The sequence below is a fragment of the Leptodactylus fuscus genome, chromosome 2 (assembly GCF_031893055.1).
Source record: "Leptodactylus fuscus isolate aLepFus1 chromosome 2, aLepFus1.hap2, whole genome shotgun sequence".
Classification (NCBI taxonomy): domain Eukaryota; kingdom Metazoa; phylum Chordata; class Amphibia; order Anura; family Leptodactylidae; genus Leptodactylus; species Leptodactylus fuscus.
In genome coordinates, this window is record NC_134266.1 from 151,724,087 (window position 1) to 151,743,223 (window position 19,137).

The 19,137-nt window shown below is 38.8% G+C and overlaps 1 protein-coding gene across 2 annotated transcripts in view; it reads left to right on the forward strand.

Moving 5' to 3' along the window:
• Positions 1-19,137, forward strand: part of CALN1 (calneuron 1) — a 262,637-nt gene that overhangs the window by 242,203 nt on the left and 1,297 nt on the right. The window lies entirely within an intron of this gene.

Consider the following 19,137-nt stretch of genomic DNA (forward strand, 5'->3'; position numbering starts at 1 on the left):
ATAGACTTTCGTTTAAATTGGCAACATAAATTATGTTTGTACTATTGAAGCACAAAATAAGACTAGAATTAGATAGGACAAAATATTTCTTAAAGTGACAGACTTTTTGTCTCTTGAGCAGTAAAACATCCGAATAGATATTAATAAAAATAAACAATATTGAGCATTCCCTGTTTTTATGCTTTGTGGTATTGAAAAGATTTGGCATCACTAAGGTTCAGACCCTGAGATGTGGGGATACCCTTGTTAGAGGAGTACTGTAGTTTTGCTTGTAAGCAGCTCAGCGGCTCAGATATATGATGTGGCTTGAACTTGGCAAAGTAGAAAGCAGAGTTATATATATATATATATATATATATATATATATATATATATATATATCATGAGTTATGGTTTAATCAAGGGTGTTCTCTCAAAGTAGTCTTTCAGAAACAGAATTATCTGTATAGAGATTATACCCTAGCTGGTGGGAAATACAAAACCTAGACCATAGCCTCAAACATAATATTGTACCACAGTCTTTAAGAATCCCCCTCTTTCCTGCCCCTGATTACAGACAGCAAATATAAGAGTGGTGGGAAGAGGAAAAAGCTAAACCTCTGACTGACATACTGGGCTTTAAGAAAAAAGACAAAGCCCTACAACAAATGCTAGAGAAGTTTACTAACCATTTAGAAGAAAGAAAACATTTTTAGTTTTAGAGGGACATGGCAGAATTTAGGTATAAAAGGGCATACAATTTCACTAAACAGCAGCAAAGGGCACAGGTGGGCACTAGAGGGGGATACTACCATAGTGACTCCAAGAGATTGGGACCAACTGACTGTGGCTCCTTTACTTATAGATCATGGGCTGTTTGAGAAGGAGGGGAAAAACAGAGATATGACAACAAACTGCCCCAATAAGGATTTTTTTTAGCCAACAATCCTCCAATCATGTTGAGGGGCAAAAAGGACCCGTAGCTGGGGGAATTTATAGACCTATTGCAGGAGACTCCCTACAAACTTTCAAAAGCAGAGACCAGACTTCTTGTAAGGGATTTTCCTTGGTAAGATCATGTTAGAGTCAATTCCTTTATGTGGTTGAAGAACTGATTGATTGATTGATTGATTGATTGATTAATTGATTGATTGGATAAAGTTCTTCAAGCACCAACATAAAAATCAATGTGAAACCCTGGGTCTCAATATGGAAGACATCTGGGGGCTGGAAGCTCTTGAACTGTGGGATTAATCTAATATCAACCCAGGAAAGAGCCCCTTTACAATATTGAGATGGAAAAATTCTAAGCTACCACATATAGCAGAGTGTACAAACATTGACATGTTTATCGACCTGATTATCAGTGATTTAAAGGAACTTGAAAAGTTCCAGGCACAGGGATCAGCAAATCTATCATTCTTTAAAACAGAGGTCCTATTATGTCTAGAATAAAGATGGTACGATGTAATAAAGGAATTGGATAAGGGGAGGGGGGTAATATGGTTATCATGATGAATTGGGGTGATTATAAGAGTATGTGTGAACGTATATTAGATGATAATTCATGTTAAATGTCAAATTATTACTCAAATTATATTTTTCTCTGATTTTCCTAACTAGTCGATGTAAATGACCAAAATCTTCAACCACTATAGTGTAAATCTAATTTTATTTCATAAACCTTCCAATAGTAATAATTTTCTTTCTACAAATTAAAAAAAAAAAAAAAAAAAAATTATTGTTCCAAATTATTATGCACAACAGAGTGAATTTGTAGCATCAATCAAAACATCTTAACAGGGCAAGTTACTTGTCAACATAGGACTATTTCTTTGATTTTACCTTCACAATTCTTGCATTCATTGAACTTGTGAGTTTTCGGATAGCTCCTGCTTGAATTCTTTGCAAGATGTTAGAATTGCCACCCAGAGCTGCTGTTTTGATGTGAACTTCCATTGTCATAGATCTTTTGCTTGAGGATACACCAAAGGTTCTAACTGGGGTTGAGGTCAGGGGAGGATGAGTTTCTTTTCTTTTATGCTCATAGCAGCCAATGATTCAGAGGTATTCTTTGCTGCATGAGATGATGCATTGTTATGCATTTTGATGATTTTGCTATGGAAGGCATGGTTCTTCTTTTTTACCATGGCAGAAAGTGGTCAGTCAGTAACTCTGTTATACTTTCCAGAGATTATTTTCACACCTCTATGGCCTACCAGCACTCTCCCCATGATTCAGACCAAAACATGACTCCTCCACTTCCTCACTGACATTGCAGCCTTGTTGGTACATGGTAGCCGTCCACCAACCAACCAACAAATTTATCCATCTGGACTATCATGGGTTGCACTGAACTCATCAAGCAAATAAGACTGCTTCAGAATGAGTATTCATGTATGGTGAGGCCCACTGAAACTGTTTCTGCTTGTGAGTACTGTTTAGGGTGGCCGAATAGTAGGTTTATCCCCAAATGCAAGACTCTGGAGAAGCCTACACCTTAAGGGACTCCAGATGCAGCAAATACTTTTTGGCAGCAGAGAGATCCTTTTTGTTTCTCATAATGCTTGAAACCTGTGGCTTGCTTAATAATGTGGAACATCCTTCTTAAGCAGGTTTCCTTTAATTGGGCCAAACTGGCAAACTAATTAACATAGGTTTTTGAGTTTGGTTTCAGTGATCCAGAGAGCTCTGAGACACAAAGCCAATCCATGAGTTTAATTGAATTTTTTTTTTAAATCTTTTTGACACTTCAATCCAATTTTCATAATATTTTGGAACATGGTATAGTTAGACAGTGTAAACTTAGACAGGCAGTATGAAAATACACTAGAATTATCGCAGTGGCTGTTGCTAGATGATATACAATCATAGCTGTAAGTGTTGGCACCCCTGAAATTTTTCCAGAAAATGAAGTATTTCTCCCAGAAAATGATTGCAATTACACATGTTTTGATATACACATGCTTATTGTCTTTGTATGCATTGGAACAACACAAAAAAAGAGAAAAAAGCTAAAAATGTTATCATTTCATGCAAAACTCCAAAAATGGTCCAGACAAAATTATTTCCACCGTCAACTGCATATTTGTAAAACATGACTTAAATCAATAGCTTCCTATAAGCATCAAGAAGCTTCTTATATCTCTCAACCAACATTTTGAACCCCTCTTCTTTTGCAAACTGCTCCAGGTGTCTTATATTTAAAAAGTGCCTTTTCCCAACAGCAATTACACAGGTGTTCAATGGGATTTAGATCTGGACTCTTTTTTGATGGCCACTTCAGAACTCTTCAGTTCTTTATTTCTATCCATTTGTGGGTGTTTTTTGAAGTCTGTTTGGTGTCATTGACCTGCTGGAAGAACCCGCAAACCCAGCTTTCTGACACTGGGCCCTACAATGAGACCCAAAATCCTTTGGTAATCACTATCAAGGCACCTAATGCCAGAGGCAGCAACCCTCGAATGTCTTTGACCCTTTACCATTAGAGATGAGCGAACACTATTCGAAACAGACGTTTCGAATAGCACGCTCGCATAAAAATGAATGGAAGTGTCCGGTATGCAGACTTTGCCAGCAGCCGGCCTCTTAACCCCTGCGTGCCGACTACGTCCATTCATTTCTATGGGAGTGTGCTATTTGAAACAGCTGTTTCGAATAGTGTTCGCTCATCTCTATTTACTATATGTAATTGTTTGCTATGATCTGGGAATCTTTGACCATGCACTGGCCCCTGACTGGTAACTTCTCAGTCAAGTGTAAAGTAAAACACAAAAGAAAAACAAAAACTAGTGTAATGAGCAGTTTGGTATAGCTTGTGTGTGATACTCCTAATCCCTGCCTTGCACACTAGAAGTAGCCATGGGCCCAACTAACTGACCTGAGTGGGCGCAAGAAATAACTACCCTACAAGAAAAACAGAAAAACCTGTCTTGTTTCACATTTAGGAAGGACAGGTAAGATACAAAGAAAGTCCCCCACAGGTGTCCGACTGGACTGATGGTGAATATGAGGAACACAAAGTATAGAGGAGAAAATAAACATGAAACACAGCAAAACTGACACTATGCAAAGGGATAGGAAAAAACAGAATTTAATATCACACCCACACACACACACACACACACACACACACACACAAATACAAAAAATCCAAACTTCCAAGCAGTAAAAAGAGTAGGGTTCACTGCACCCGGACCACTATGCTTGGAAATATGTGCTCAATACTTATCAAAAATACAGATGGTATGAACAGTAAGCAAGGTAAGTAGAATGGGCCAGGACACAGGCAGAGATGAATGATGCAGATTCAGGCAGACAGATCATTTCAGGAACACAGCAACCCGGAGTTTAAGACCAGCAACTGACAGCATGCAAAGCGGGATTAAATAGTCAAGAGAAGGAGTAACCAGAGAGGGGATTGGAAGCAGTGCTCAGAACTGCCCACAGCCTACAATGAGTACTCAGCACTGCAGAGGGCTTAACCCTTTCTGAGGCAAAGACAAACTAAGCACAATCCCATAATGCAACTCATCATATGATCCATGCAAGAGTGCTACCATAAAAATCGTGCCCAGTGTGAACATTCCCTGCAGCGCGTCAGATCATTCATGCACCAAATGCCATTCAGACACTCTGTGCCTGAACCTAAGAGGCTGAGACTGCAAAGACCGGGTCATAACGCTGTCGGTACTGTGTTCTTTTCTTTGTAGGCCTCATTCCATTTTTGGTGAACAGCAGAATGATGTGCTTTTCCAAAAAGTTTTATTTTTTGTCTTATCTGTCCATTAGATGTTTTCCTGAAGGATTTTGGCATACTCCTGTACACGTTGGAAAACTGTAGTCTACCTTTTTTATATGTCTGTGCCTGCAGTGGGGTCCTCCAGGTTCTCCTGCCATAGCGTTTCATTTCATTCACATGTGGATGGATAGTTCTCGCTGACACTGATCCTCCCATGGACAAAAAAAGAATATCAATATCTCTGGAGATGGACTTGTAATCTTGAGGCTGGTGATATATTTCCACAATTTTGGTTCTCAAGCCCTCAGACAGTTCTCTTTTCTTTATGTTCACACAATGCAAAGATTCATACAACTTCTGTAATTTTTATCTGTTTCCGGCATGATTTTTATATTGTCCACACCTACTATTTTCAACGGGTGAGTTTGAATGAGTAATATGCTTGAAACAAAGTTATTTGAAGGGGCCAGAAATTTTGTCTGACCCATTTTTGGATTTTTTTGTCAAATTATTTCCACCTTTTTTCTATTTTTTTCTGTTGTGCCATAAATAAATGCCAGGAAATAAAAAAGGAAATAAACATGTGTATAACAAAACATGAGCAGTTGCAATAATTTTGTGGGAGAAATACTTCATTTTCTGGAAACATTTCAGGGGTGCCAACACTTACGGCCATGATTGTATGTAGTGTTAATACCACCTTTTAGTTGGCTTAGTTTGAGTCAGAATTTTAGATACAAATTTGTCCTTCTGTTGCTTATTCCAGTATGCACACACTCCTTCCACCATGTTTTCATCTCAGCTTCCATGTGGACCTTTGCCCTTCTGTCTGCATTGTCTGAACTATGTTCTAGTCTGTGTCTGTTTCTGTTACTTGTAGTTTATGGCTTTTGTCGCTGTTACCTGGGGCATTTGACTTCTGTGTCTGTTATCTACGGCCTTTTGCAATTTTTCTGCTACCTGTTCTGTTGCCCTACTTCGGATTCCTGTTTTAGACTCAGCTTCTATAATCTGAATATTTTTGTCTTTTTTGTATATTTTTTTCCTGATTTTATATCTATTCCCAGGCTTTTATTCCTTTTAGTTTATGATCTCTACACATATTATCTGTCCTGATTTGAGTCTGTATTCATATGATACATTTTATCTGTTTCTGCCCTATTGTTCTGACCTATCATGTTCCATCAAATTGTGAACAGCTTTGGAGGTAGTGACCTAACTGACATCCTACAGCAAAGCTTGGATCCCAGTATGGGAGTTGAAGGCTCAAATCCAAGGGTCTGCTTGAACAGCCCCAAGCCAAACCAGTCAGATAGTCCACGATCCACTACCCTTGGCATTACCTTTGCATCCCTGCAGAACATCTCTTCTTTGAGCCATTTGTCCTATTTGCTTGGCTGAAATCCTTTCTTTTTTTATGTATTCGAATCACAGGAAGATGGAAGTAATGCAGAATACTTTCATCATTCATGTCCAGCTTTCAGCAACTTGATTTCTGTAAGAATCAGAAATACTTGTCTGTAAGAAAAGACTAAGAGGTTTTCATTTTGTTATGTCTGTTCATTTATTGTAGCGACCTCTTGGTTTTAACTCTGATGCCCATGCATTTTTAAAAAAAGAAAGATGTAAAAAACTCACTTTAGGTCTTAATCATTTTAATTCTATTCTAGAGCAAAGTTTTCAAATGCAAGATGTCTTCATTATGAAATATGTTATCAAAATAACCTGTTAATTTTCAAACATTGCAAAACTTTGTTGTGTACAACTGTGTTTCTTTACTACTTTTTATTTTTTTTTAATTATTCTTTTAAAAAACTGAGACAATATTTACTGTACCTCACTCTCTGACTAAAGTCATAAGGGCCCAAGTACAAACTTTAACTGGGGCCCTCTACCCCTCCCTACAACATATTCTTGATAGCGATCATTATGGGTACTGCAGCAGTATTTCAAATACTTAAAAGGGATACAATTATTGTACCCACCACTGCGTTTATGAAGAATTTGGTGATTAAACAACGTAGCATTTAAACAATTCTAAGCTGCGTGCTGTAGGAAACAGCTGACCTGTGGGCCCCGGCTGATCAGCTGTTTGAAGGGACTGTGGTGCTTTTGTGAGCACTGTGACTCCTTCACTATTTACATTGCACAGCTTCTGTTTTCTAGTGACCATGCAATATAATTACATCCTGTAGTAACATCACATGGCTGCTATTAAACAGATGCCAGGTGGTGTGAATAGTAAAGGGGCCCCACACAGTGTAATGTGTTCCTTAGAGCCCGCAACAGTTTAATGCTCCACAGAGCCCCACCCCTAGATTATAATGCTCCACAGCGGCCCCACATATTACAGTATGCACCCACAGTGGCCCCACACAGTATAATATGCTCCACACAATACATTGATCAACAGTGGTCCTACACAGTATAATGATCCACAGTGACCCCACACAGTATAATATGCTCCCAAGAGCCCCTTCCCCCATTATAATATACTCTGGGAGCTCGAGCCACTTCAGGCGAACAGATATTTGTGAGGTTTAGTACGCCTTTTTATCTCAGTACCAGAGTAAAATAAGTAGAGAACCAGGGGAGGTGAGTAAAAATAATAAACACTGATACTCACCTTGGCTCACCTTTGCTGGAAATCCTCGTTCTGTCCAGCATTCCAGCATCCTCTTCTATGGCACACGTGACTGCTGAGGCCCAATCACATTTGTATGACACTGGCTACACATGTCAAAATATGTATGTCTTGAGACAATTAGCTTTTCAAGACATTACTCTTTTATTGTATTATATCACACATTGATATCCTATACATGTGTATAGCTTGTTTCCATATGAATTCAGTGTTTGCTTTTTTTGGCAGCAACAATGCAGATTGAGACAAAAAAGGTGAGGTGACTATATCACTAACCGTGTCTGCAACATATAAGTGGTTTAGAAGAGGTATTTATGGTGGCAGACTTGCTTTAAACTTTTGCTGCCTCCAACAACATAGATAATTTGCAGTCGTGGGGTTATCTTAATTAGATTTGAATTACTGAACTGAAGATACAAGTATGTCCTCTGTTACATGTGCTCTCGGCTAGACATATACTTGTGTCATAAGTAATGCAACTTTGCTAAACACAACATGGTGTCACAAGTGATATGCTAGTTATCCTATTTTAGTCTATATTTAACCACCAAGTGGAGAGGGGGTGTGAATTGCAGCTTTTCCAGGCTTTTGTTAGCATATTTTCCAATTTGTCCTATAATTTGTCCGAGACAGATTGGAATCTTTAACCTAATTTGAGATCAGTTGAATCAGTGAATGTGGACACATCTTTGCTACCTTGGGAAATACAGTATCTGTATGGCCTTTAGAAATTCTAATGAAAAAAAAGCTAAATATTTAACGGTCTTTTAAAAGATTACTTATGTATTAGCTCTTTTTTTTTTTTAAATCATCTTATAAGTAATAGATATAAGTAGAGTAACCTTTAGTGTTGAATTGATTGATATGACTGCACATTAAAATACAAGCAATAAAATGCATGGTTATTCTTTATAGTATAACATTCATGCATTAGCAAAAACTCTATCTACATTCTGTGCATGCACATATTTAAGAGTGTTTTTTCACCAAGGATTCTGCCGACTTGATGGATTATTTCATTGTTTCTAAGGTCTGGGGTTAAAATGATTTTAAATTTCCTTTTAAAGGCTGTAATAAAAGCTTAAAATAACATGTCAGATAGTGTAGTGATGGAAGATTCACTGTAAGTACACCAACACCATCTTTATTTGGATGATTAGACCACATTCTGCATCTTCAAGTGGCAGTGGTAGTAAATAGTTCACTGAAAAATCCTTATACTGTATGACAACAAGGGAAGATTCTAGATGAACCATCTTACCTGTAATGTCTCTGCCTGCTTGGGTCACTGCGCCGCCCTCTGCTCGCATACTGCAGTGCAGGAGGCGTGTGCAGTTTGATTCCTTGCTTAGAGTTTGTGGTTGCACTGTGTGAACTCGGCTCTAGTTTAGTAATTAATTTTCCACCACACCCGTCTGCTTTCACCTTCATTTCCCTCTGCTCCTCTAAGGGTGAATTCACACTGAGTAAACGCTAGCTTATTCTGAACGTAAAACACGTTCAGAATAAGCGGCGTCTAAAGCAGCTCCATTCATTTCTATGGGAGCGGGGATACGAGCGCTCCCCATAGAAATGAATGGGCTGCTTCTTTCACTCCGTGCAGTCCCATTGAAGTGAATGGGGAGTGCCGGCGTATACGGCAAGCTCTGCTCATGCCGGAGCGTACACGCCGGCACTCCCCATTCACTTCAATGGGACTGCACGGAGTGAAAGAAGCAGCCCATTCATTTCTATGGGGAGCGCTCGTATCCCCGCTCCCATAGAAATGAATGGAGCTGCTTTAGACGCCGCTTATTCTGAACGTGTTTTACGTTCAGAATAAGCTAGCGTTTACTCAGTGTGAATGCACCCTTATGGTTAAATTTAGTCTTACCCTATGATTGACAGCCGGCCTTCCTATCAGGTCCAAGGCGGGTTCATCCTTCCTATTCATTCTTGAATGGAAATAAAAGAAGAAAAGAGCACCGAGCTGTATATGGTGACGTACGTAAGGTAAGTATTTAGATTATCTGTAATGAAAGCTTCTCACCGTATGTGGTTGTGAAGAACACAACCACTAAAGAGCCTGTGAACCACTTGCTAAGGGGGGTTCCTCCCTAGGTGTTGGAGCTGCAGGACGTGTGCCACCCAAGGTGTCGATCAATGCCAATAGGACCAAAGAATAATGATCACCGCGCTTCACCTTATATTGATGATTGTTCTTTATTGATGTCCAAAAATAAAACACGTTTTGGGTTCACTACCCTTTCTCAAGTGTGTGGCCTATATGACAGAGACAGAATATAAGATCCAATTTGCATCACAGCATCATAACACATAACAAAAAATACATCATCCATGTCCTAGCTTCCAAATCTCTTTTTGGCTAAGGTATACATAGTATTTGGGTTTTCCAAAAGTAAATGATTATAGGTGACATAACAGATAGTCCTAATATATATATATATATATATATATATATATATATATATATATATATATATATAGTATATTTGCCATATAACCCATAAATGGTAGTAAGGTAGCAACCATATAGTATATGAAAGAGAAATGGTGGTATATAAAACCCTCAGTTTCTACCACACTAAGTGAGTAGTAACCTCAGTTAAAGCATCACTGATTGGTATAGTGCTGCTACATGAATCAATTGTATCTATAGTGCCTTACATAGAATACAAATTTGATACACCTATATACAGTGGGGCAAAAAAGTATTTAGTCAGTCACCAATAGTGCAAGTTCCACCACTTAAAAAGATGAATGGCTTCTGTAATTTACATCATAGGTAGACCTCAACTATGAGAGACATAATGAGAAAACAAATCCAGAAAATCACATTGTCTGATTTTGTAAGAATTTATTTGCAAATTATGGTGGAAAATAAGTATTTGGTCACCTACAAACAATCAAGATTTCTGGCTCTCACAGACCTGTAACTTCTTCTTTACGAGTCTCCTCTTTCCTCCACTCATTACCTGTAGTAATGGCACCTGTTTAAACTTGTTATCAGTATAAAAAGACACCTGTGCACACCCTCAAACAGTCAGACTCCAAACTCCACTATGGTGAAGACCAAAGAGCTGTCAAAGGACACCAGAAACAAAATTGTAGCCCTGCACCAGGCTGGGAAGACTGAATCTGCAATAGGCAACCAGCTTGGATTGAAGAAATCAACTGTGGGAGCAATAATTAGAAAATGGAAGACATACAAGACCACTGATAATCTCCCTCGATCTGGGGCTCCATGCAAAATCTCATCCCGTGGGGTCAAAATGATCACAACAACGGTGAGCAGAACCACGCGGGGGGACCTAGTGAATGAACTGCAGAGAGCTGGGACCAATGTAACAAAGCCTACCATCAGTAACACACTACGCCGCCAGAGACTCAGATCCTGCAGTGCCAGACGTGTCCCACTGCTTAAGCCAGTACATGTCCGGGCCCATCTGAAGTTTGCTAGAGAGCATTTGGATGATCCAGAAGAGTATTGGGAGAATGTCCTATGGTCTGATGAAACCAAACTGGAACTGTTTGGTAGAAACACAACTTTACATGTTTGGAGGAAAAAGAATACTGAGTTGCATCCATCAAACACCATACCTACTGTAAAGCATGGGGGTGGAAACATCATGCTTTGGGGCTGTTTCTCTGCAAAGGGGCCAGGACGACTGATCCGGGTACATGAAAGAATGAATGGGGCCATATATCGTGAGATTTTGAGTGCAAACCTCCTTCCATCAGCAAGGGCATTGAAGATGAAACGTGGCTGGGTCTTTCAACATGTCAATGATCCAAAGCACACTGCCAGGGCAACGAAGGAGTGGCTTTGTAAGAAGCATTTCAAGGTCCTGGAGTGGCCTAGCCAGTCTCCAGATCTCAACCCTATAGAAAACCTTTGGAGGGAGTTGAAAGTCCGTGTTGCCAAGCGACAGCCCCAAAACATCACTGCTCTAGAGGAGATCTGCATGGAGGAATGGGCCAACATACCAACAACAGTGTGTGCCAACCTTGTGAAGACTTACAGAAAACGTTTGACCTCTGTCATTGCCAACAAAGGATATATAACAAAGTATTGAGATGAAATTTTGTTTCTGACAAAATACTTATTTTCCATCATAATTTGCAAATAAATTCTTACAAAATCAGACAATGTGATTTTCTGGATTTGTTTTCTCATTTTGTCTCTCATGGTTGAGGTCTACCTATGATGTAAATTACAGACGCCTCTCATCTTTTTAAGTGGTGGAACTTTCACTATTGGTGACTGACTAAATACTTTTTTGCCCCACTGTATGGAAAGTGTATAGCAATATATAAAGTAATATCCACATAGAGATATATAACAGCCCATTTAAAGAGCACAGTACAGTTAGACCATACTAGGTGGAACGTTTATAATACCTTTAAAGGGTGTAAATACAGCAGTACTCACCTTTGACATCATACTGGATGCTTGACCAGCCAACGGAGGTGAGCACTTTATATATCATTGGTGACAGCATGCATAAAGGGGCCTGACGCCTGCACACTTGGCTGCACGTGCATCGGCCGCTCGGCATCCAAAAAATCATACTGCGCATTCATCAGGCCATCCGCCCACGCATGTGCGCAGCCAATCCTATACATAGCCGAGGTGCCCGTACAGACGAATGACCCGGCACTACAGGAATGACACCTTCCTATTTATTCTTGGCTAACATTCACTTTGGTGCTTGCTATTGCCTTGCGCTTGCTGGCATTTGTCTTGCTGTTTAGTTACTTGTATTATGTATCCTGACCTTGGATTTTCCTATTGACTATTCTTTTGTACTTCGATTTGGCACTGCATTGCTCGACTGTTACTAAACCCTGTCTAGCTGACCTCCCTTTGTTGTTGTTTGTCTTGTCGGCATTTTATGTGTCACATATATAGGAAGGGATCAGCCCCAAGTTGCCGCCTACTGCGTAGGATAGGACCAGGCAGGCAGGAAGGGACAGTGGGGGGTTTCCGCTTAGGGCTCACTATCTCTTGTGCCCCTTCCCAGGGTTTCCAGCAGCTACTGGGGAATTGCTGTCCTAGCAATTCCCTAACATTACCTTTACACAAAGTTATAGGAACAGAATATAGCAAAAATGTTTTTGCCCAATCTAGGTGTCCCCTATCATTCCATACTAGTCAGCCTGAACAGTGTAAAAAAAATTGGAGTATTAAACAAAGATAATCAGAAAACCCTTAAATGGTCACTAACTTTTCAGGCAATTTATTTTAATTCCATAGAGCATGTGATTGTTGACCAAAATTTCATGCACTTTCACTAAAAGGTTGCTGATTTTTATTTACACATATGAATGTATCACACGGAACGCATCTATCCAGCCACGTACCAATTTTTATGAGCTGAAACAGATGGCCTAAATATACCTGAACTCATTTTTACTAATACACCCTTTCTGGAGAGATTCCTCCAAGCTGGCAGTGAGTTTCCTCCAAAAAATTAGTATGGGATCATTCTCCAGCACACTATAAGATTCCTGATGAACCAGAATACTTTAACACATATCAAAGTAGTGTTGGCGGTCCGTTACCAAGATGATCCCCCTTTATCTGAAGGTTTTATGATAATTCAATCATTCATTTTCAAGATCTTTAATTGATTGGACCGGCCACTCCTTGTACCTAGTTTGGTTAACCCTTCTGTTACCATTTCCTCAAATAAGTTGATGCATCTGGTTTCAAAATCAGGGGGTACTTTTGTGCTTTTTGGGCAAAATATGGAAGACCTCAACGGTCCTCAATCTCTTCCCACTTTTGTTTGGTCCATCATTTTGATGTTTTTTTTTATCCAGTCTTTTAGCAAATAGTCATGTGCCTTAATCCAAGTAAAACTGTAAAATTTGGTGGTGGGAATATGTGACAGATAGTTTGGGGATGCAGCACTATTTCAACACTTTGATAATGGCCCAAACACACACATCAAAGTTTTAGATTACTTAAGAATAAGCTTTAAAGGGAGTCTTTCAGCACAAAATTGAGATATAATCTAATTCCAATACCTTGTAGGGCTGTTAGCATAGGATTATATCTTATTCAGGACCACTGCATCATTCTTGTAAAAAATCATTTTATCCCTATGCAAATGAGCAGAAAAAAAGCTTTAGATGGGTTGCTTTCCATTAATAGGCTTTACTATCTCCTGCCGCTATCTACTGATCAGCTCAATCCACTAACAGTATGATGCAAGTCTGGTGACACCCTGCACCTGGAAGAGAAGGAAGCCATTTTCTTCACTAAAGCCAATTCCTGATCATTTGCATGGGGACAAAAGGACATGTTTGTACAAGAAAGGAGCGGTAATCCTAAATAAGAAATACATCATTGTAAACTGTGCTGACAACCCTACAAGGTACTGTGGCTAGTTCTCAGTTTTGTGCTGACAGACTCCTTTTAAAGACTTTAGTTTTCAATATGACAACTAAAATACTAAACACATGGAGGGAACCATTTTCACCCATCACATTTGTATCTCTTTTTTGGAACTGAAATTGACAGAAGATGTTTCCCTGATGTTTCAGTACTAGAGCCCAGTTTCTTTATCAAGCACCTCACCAGTATTTTTTTCTTTTGCTCTACATTTTACATGTTCTCTTTCATCCAAACATCTCAAACTATGTAATCCATGTAAAATACTCCTTTACCATCCAATGTCCGTAGTATTTTGCCAATTCACCCTTTTTTTAATTTCTCAGTCTGAAATATAGCCCTTTCTTTGAAACTCTGCCAGTGTACAAGCATTTTGGAGTCATCTTTTAACAGTTGCAGATGACACTGGGAATTGGCATACATTCTGTCAGAGAGCTGCCAACGTAGGACTTGTAAAAAGCCTATTTTTTAGAGTGCATACTGATATCATTTTCACACAAGTGGCATCTGAGCCTTCATGCTCTTTTCATCCTGGTCAGACTGAGTTACTCCAATTCTCCCAGGACACCTCTTGAAATATTGGAGTTCTTGGTAAAGTGATGCCCAACGCGCCTTGCATTTAAAGTGTTACGTTTCGCCCATTCTTTTTCATTTTAAACTTTAGAAGTGAACATCAGAAATGCCAGTGCACAAAATAACTTGCTTTATTGAGCATGACAAAGTTTTTTGGCTGTGACAATTGCATGGTTTTTTTTTAATTAGCATTTCATTACTGGGAAAAAAGTGATGAGTGTTCACTGCAACTGGAAAGACCCTTCAAATATTATGATGTGAATTGATGAAGTTATTCAGATTCTACAACTCAATGAATTTATACATGGAGAAAAAAAATGTTCATCTCAACCTCCATAATCCTCTAGTCAGTCCTAACATAAAACAGTCTTTGTGCTTGGGCAATAGCCTAACCATGTTCTCTGCTTCTCTTGCAGTATGTAATCCCTCACAGTTTAGTGTTTCTTTGTGCTTTTTAATATCTTTTACTATATTATACCAAGTTGTACTTTCAGCTTATACACTGTCACATCCTTTGTGTGTAGTTCAATGCATTTTTATTTGCATAAGGAGCCAAAGACTTCATTACTGTCACCACCACCACTGCTACTACTACTCAAAAAGTCCTTATCCAACCATTTTTTATGAGTCAACCAAAGACACCCATCTTTAGGAAGCGTTATTTTGAAGTTGTTATTGTTCGGGCTCTTTTTGACAATTTGAGATGCCATACATAATAGCTCTGGAAGGTACAGATTCCTTAAAGAGAAAGTTTGTTGTTATTGAGATAGAAATACTGTGGAGCCATGTGTGATTACTTAAAAACAACCTTGAAAAGACATATAAATGTAGAATTAATTTTGCGTATGGACCTACTGTAAGTTTTGTAAGTACTGTTTGAGTTTTTAGGTCATAACTTTAACCACTTCCAGACTGCCCATAGACTATACACGTCCGGAAGGGGGCTGCCTTGTTCTGCAAGGACGTACCGGTACGTCCAAGCAGAACACAGGGGCTGCACGAGATTACTGAGACTGAGACTTTTTTTTTCCAAGATGGCGCCGCCTATGTGGCTGCCTTGATACAGCAGCTGATCTTTTTCTTTACTCTCTTACACTATTTGTCTATCACCCTAATACTCCACTACAAGGAACATTGCACCTTGAATAACTACTCACTTTCTGAAATTTCCCCATGGTGAGACTATTAAAGGATTATCTTATCTTTAAATTGCATTTACTGTAGTATTCGCTTTGGTGTTGTCCAACACACCTTGCTCTATGATTTCAGGACACACAGAAACTCTTACCGGTTACTTGCTTTTGGTCTGTCTGTAGATGTATTAGCAGATTCTGGTTTTCATTAGTTATCTGTCATGTTTTTAATTAATCTCTCTTTATCTCAGTTATCCTGTAGGATTAGCCTAGCTTTACAACGGACTCGATTCATACCAGAGAATGTAGTAAACCGTGCAGAAATAGAAGTATCATATGGTTTTGTGATAAAATTAGATTACCTTTAAAACTGATGCAATAGGGAAGTAAACTAAAGACCCCATGCACATTTGTGGTTGACCTATTAAGGCTCCGTTATACCTTGTAGTACATACTGTATGTATCTGTACTTAAGCATTTTATACAGTAGATGTGCACAGTTTTATCTTGTATATCAACTGTTGTAGAGCGAGCAAATGCATGTTATGTCCAAAGATTTGGTATTTCTAAAGAAAACAAGTAAAAAAAAAAAACTTAATCTGAACTTTTTTCTAGCTAGGAATTTTAAGCAAAAAATGTTATGACATGTAAATGACAGGAATGTAGAGTAGGAACTCAAAAAGGAACAGACACTGAGCAACCTTATAGTGTAATAATGATAAAGGATCACATTGGAAATCCAAAAAATGTACCAAAAGACCAAATGACCTCTCACCTGTTGTGGTTGTGAAATGTTCACAACCATACATGACGTTTGTTTAACAGGCAGAGGAGACAGCACACTCCACAAATACCGATTACAAGGGGAAACGAGAACAGACAGCTACATCAAAGAATAGTGGAAGCGGCGCTCTCTGGTTAAGGAGGATATACACATATTGAACAACTGAAACTTTATTAGGAAACTATGCACTTCCACTATTCTTTGATGTAGGAATGTAGAGTAGACATGACAGAGCAAAATTTGAAAAATATAAGATATATATTTTTAAGCTGGACAAAGAATTTCGAGGCACTGACTGCAAACCTTTAAACTTTAGTAGACTACCTTTATTTATATCTACAGGTTGGAATCCATTGGTACATTCAAGATTAATCCTAACTGCCCTTCATTGTTAGCAATGGCCCCTTACTCCAGACAGAGAAAGACTGTACATTTTCTCTAACATTTTTCTCTCAAATATTTGGTCTGAAAGAGAAAAATGGAGAGAGAATTGACTTCACTGCAGATGTAGAAAAAGTACAGGAAACTGACTATATGTGTACAACAGTGGCTAAGCCATGATCATTAAATACAAGACTACTGTGCGTGCTTAACCTGCAGAGAATGCCAAGTCTCCCAGGCACAGTCACTGTTACGCTATAATTTCAAGTTCCATATCATATCCTTCAATTTCATAGTCTTAAATTTAATGCGAGTTAAAATAACCAGAAGCCTCACAATTTACATAAATTAGCTATTTTATAGAAATGATGGAGGAATTTTAGGATATAAATTATGTTTTGCCAAAACTGAACAGCTTTAAAAAAAAGCTGGAGTATTAGAAACAGGATATATATATATATATATATATATATATATATATATATATATATATATATATATATATTATATATATATATATATTATATATATATATATATATATATATATATATATATATAACCTGTATATGTATATAACCTGTTTATATATATATATATATATATATATATATATATATATATATATATATATATATATATACACACTCACCGGCCACTTTATTAGGTACACCATGCTAGTAACGGGTTGGACCCCCTTTTGCCTTCAGAACTGCCTCAATTCTTCGTGGCATAGATTCAACAAGGTGCTGGAAGCATTCCTCAGAGATTTTGGTCCATATTGACATGATGGCATCACACAGTTGCCACAGATTTGTCGGCTGCACATCCATGATGCGAATCTCCCGTTCCACCACATCCCAAAGATGCTCTATTGGATTGAGATCTGGTGACTGTGGAGGCCATTGGAGTACAGTGAACTCATTGTCATGTTCAAGAAACCAGTCTGAGATGATTCCAGCTTTATGACATGGCATTGCATTATCCTGCTGAAAGTAGCCATCAGATGTTGGGTACATTGTGGTCATAAAGGGATGGACATGGTCAGCAACAATACTCAGGTAGGCTTTGGCGTTGCAACGATGCTCAATTGGTACCAAGGGGCCCAAAGAGTGCCAAGAAAATATTCCCCACACCATGACACCACCACCACCAGCCTGAACCGTTGATACAAGGCAGGATGGATCCATGCTTTCATGTTGTTGACGCCAAATTCTGACCCTACCATCCGAATGTCGCAGCAGAAATCGAGACTCATCAGACCAGGCAACGTTTTTCCAATCTTCAATTGTCCAATTTCGATGAGCTTGTGCAAATTGTAGCCTCAGTTTCCTGTTCTTAGCTGAAAGGAGTGGCACCCGGTGTGGTCTTCTGCTGCTGTAGCCCATCTGTAGCCTCAAAGTTCGACGTACTGTGCGTTCAGAGATGCTCTTCTGGCTACCTTGGTTGTAACGGGTGGCTATTTGAGTCACTGTTGCCTTTCTATCAGCTCGAACCAGTCTGGCCATTCTCCTCTGACCTCTGGCATCAACAACGCATTTCCGCCCACAGAACTGCCTCTCACTGGATGTTTTTTCTTTTTCGGACCATTCTCTGTAAACCCTAGAGATGGTTGTGCGTGAAAATCCCAGTAGATCAGCAGTTTCTGAAATACTCAGACCAGCCCTTCTGGCACCAACAACCATGCCACGTTCAAAGGCACTCAAATCACCTTTCTTCCCCATACTGATGCTCGGTTTGAACTGCAGGAGATTGTCTTGACCATGTCTACATGCCTAAATGCACTGAGTTGCCGCCATGTGATTGGCTGATTAGAAATTAAGTGTTAACGAGCAGTTGGACAGGTGTACCTAATAAAGTGGCCGGTGAGTGTATATATATATATATATATATATATATATATATATATATATATGATTTATACTTAAAAAGATACATAAACAATTCAGAAGTTCCTTACTAAATGAATTTTTTTTCTTTTGGTCCTATTTTGTATTATATTAAGATCAAAACTAATAAACATATAAAGAAATCTCTATGTATGCTGAAGTTCAACAGTTATCTATCATCCTCCTTCTGTTTAATACCCCTCTTTATTCTGTCTGTATCAAGACAAAAAGTTTATTAAAGAGAGTCTGTCAGTAGAAAAAAAAATGTCCACTGTGCATTGTAGGGTAAATTGTGATGAATAGCTGTATACCTTTACAATATGGGGATAATATCTCTCCTAGAGGAGAGAGCACCTTAATAGGTGTACAGAGTCTGACAAAGCCATTTTTGCTCCACTGAGGGATTGTGGGAAAAATATGCAAACCTGTTTTCCAAGATGTAAATAGGAAAACAGTGCCTCTGTTTGCTGTCCTCTAGGGGTAGCTCTCTTAAACATCATGCATGGCTTTTTCAAGTCTACTGCTATGATGCAAGGATATGCCAAGCCTATTTATTCTATTCCAAAAGGAACAGAATCCCAGCTGTGGACAGCTCTGTTTCGATCTGTTTGGAT